General features: G+C 42.7%; 1 pseudogene; it reads left to right on the forward strand.

Annotated features, from left to right (window-relative positions):
• Positions 1-871: 871 nt before the first annotated feature.
• Positions 872-2,586, forward strand: LOC140502404 (dnaJ homolog subfamily C member 14 pseudogene; annotated as a pseudogene).
• The last annotated feature ends 437 nt before the right edge of the window (positions 2,587-3,023 follow it).

Below are 3,023 nucleotides of genomic sequence, written 5' to 3' on the forward strand. Positions count from 1 at the left end.
GGGAGACAACATGCAAAACAAAATAGAGAAGGCAAGCTACATTAGAAATAAATAAAGGTAAATACAGAGGGAAGACACGGAATCAGGAAATGTTGGGAAGGTTTCCTGTAGAAGGAGAGATTTTAGTGAGGACTGAGATCCAGGGAGAACAGTAGTCAGAACAGAGGAGGGAGAATGCTCCAGGCATGGGAGACTTCCAGAGCAAATCCTGTTGCAAAAGATAGTATCTTTTTCATGAACATTCAAGAAACTGATGTTACTGAATCAAGGATTACATATTAATGAGTTAAATGTAGGAATGCTGGAAAGGTCGGAGAAAATTAGCTTGTAAAGGGTTTTGAATGTCAAACAGATCATCCTTTATTTGATTTTAAAGGCAATAGGAAACCACTGGAGTTTATTGGTTCGGAGGGAGACATGACTGGATCTGTGTGTTAAGAAAATCATATTAATGACTAAACGGGGCAAAGGTTTGATCTGGGATAAATCTGAGGCACGTAGTCCGCCAGTAGACTATTGCAGTAATATGGGCATGAGGTGATAAGAGCCTTCACTTAAGGGCCTTATTATTATGTTTATAATAAGAATGCAAGGGATTGGATCTGTTACTTCATTGTTATAGAAATCTCCTGGATAGGGAAATTCTCTTGACTAATGCAGGTGGGGAACTTATCTGCAAACTTTAGTCTTGGAGAGTTTTCTAGAGTTACCTATTCTTGTAGACATCTGAAAGGTGGTGATTTGAACCTGCTTTGAGTATAGGTAGGGAGCAGGGTTGGCAATGGGGGAAGTGGCTAAGATGGGATTCCTGTGTCTATGCCGGGGACTTTGCTGTGGTGCAGGGTTTTTTTGCCACCTATTATGACTCTTGTGTGCTGTGCTACTCTTGGTTTTAGCCTTACTGTTGGGTTGTCTTCAGCTGACCTGGAGAGACTTGGTGTACATGGGAGACCAATTGGACTGGTGGGCTCAGGCCACCTGGCTCTTCTCCAGGCTGGATTCATCTGCTATGCACTGATGTTAGACTTATCTCAAAGAAAACAGGACATGGCAACAGTTGGTGGGGCTGATGCAGAAGTGTTGGCTGGAGGTATCCTAGACCAAGCAGAGGACCAACAAGGAAGGGGATGGGCCCACATCTAGTGGGCAATGCTACCAACCTAGAGAGGAGGTGTCTTGATTCTTGGCTATGGCTGGAAACACAGAAGGTGAGTTAAACCCCTTCCAGGTGCTAGGGGTAGAAACCATGGCATTGGATATGGAACTGAAGAAGGCATATAGGCAGCTGGCAGTGATGGTTAATCCTGACAAGAACCACCACCCCAAAGCTGAAGAGGCCTTCAAGGTGTTGTGAACTGCCTGGAATATTGTCAGTAATCCTGAGAGATGGAAGTAGCATGAGATGAAATGGATGGCAGAGAGTGAGCTGAGTAGGTCGGTGAATGAATATCTGCTCAAGCTGCAGAATGAACTCAAGGAGGCCATGAATACTATGATGTGCAGCTTGTGTCAAGGGAAGCACAGGAGGTTTGAAATGGATTGAGAGTCTCAATATGTTCAATGCTGTGCTGAGTGTAACAAGATGCATCCTGCTGAGGAGGGTGACTTCTGGGCAAGGTCAAACATATTGGGCCTCAAAATCACTTATTTTGCCATGATGGATGGAAAAGTATATGATATCACATAATGAACTGAGTGCCAGTGTGTGGGGATTTCCCTGAATACCCAACGAGTCCCCTATCACATTTCATTTGGGCCCACGGTTCCTGGTCCTGGAGGGTGACAGAGAACCACTCTAGATGTCCCCCTCCAGCTTCAGTTGCTGACTTTCAAGATTTCTTCAGCTGAATCTTTCAGGTTCCCCCAGGCCAGATACCCAGTGGGGCATCTTTGCAGTATCCCAGCCTGGCCCTGGAGCCACCCAACACTCCAGGACAAACCATTCCATAGCATCCAAAGGTTCAGAAGCCAAACCAAAGTGGTGGAAAAAAAAAAAACTTGCTGAGTTAAAGTAGGAATGTCTTGCACAGGGCCTGGGGACCGAAGGAATTAAGCAAGATCTCATCAATAGAGTCCAGACTTATCTTGAAGAACATGCTGAAGAGAAGGCCAATGAAGATGATATTTGGTAGATGAAACAGAGGAAAAAGAATCAAAGCCAGTAGAAATACCTATCAAAGAGGAAGAACCTCCAGAGAAAATTACTGATGTAGCAGCAGGGAAGGTAGTGAAAATCACGTCTGAAATACCACAGACTGAGAGGATGCAGAAAAGAGCTGAGTGATTCAATGTATCTGTGAGCTTATTGAGCAAGAAAGCTGCCCATGCAGCTCAATTTGGCATTTTTTCAGTTTCAGCAAAAAGTTTATCACCAAACACCAAACCTATGGTTAACATGGATAAGTTAAAGGAAAGGGTTCCATGATGTTATTTGAATGTCTCCTCAGTCTCTAAGAAGAGTGAGGATGATGAGAAGCTGAAAAAGAGGAATGATTTGGGATTGTCACAAGTTCAATTGGGACTGGAACCACAGAGGACAGAGAGGCAAAGAAGAGGAAAAGAGCAGAGCGATTTGATATTGCCTGATAAGATGTTTTTGCTGACTTCTGCTATTGATGATTTCCATCTCTGATTCTTCTTAGTCATGTACATACTTACATGAATACAGACAGGCATCATCTTGGGCTTTGTCCCCTGATGAGGGGCTACATGTATCACAGATACAGACACAAGACCTCACCAGTAGTTTTAGTTTTTACCATTAAAAATTCAAGGTGTTTTTTTCTATTGTTTTTGTTTTTAAATTCTGGTTGTTAATTTTAAAAATTTAGAAAAGAAAAAAAAACCTTTGATCGAGTATTTGTCACATGATATGATTCTGCTCATCAGGGCCAATTAAATGGTATATATAGCAGTAATGTATTCACCAGTGGCATATAGATATGCATTTATCTCTCATACATTGCAAGCCCTCAGCCTAGAATTCTCAGCATAGGAACATTGTCTGTACACGTCAGAAAGAC

Source organism: Notamacropus eugenii, chromosome 4 (assembly GCF_028372415.1).
Source record: "Notamacropus eugenii isolate mMacEug1 chromosome 4, mMacEug1.pri_v2, whole genome shotgun sequence".
NCBI lineage: Eukaryota > Metazoa > Chordata > Mammalia > Diprotodontia > Macropodidae > Notamacropus > Notamacropus eugenii.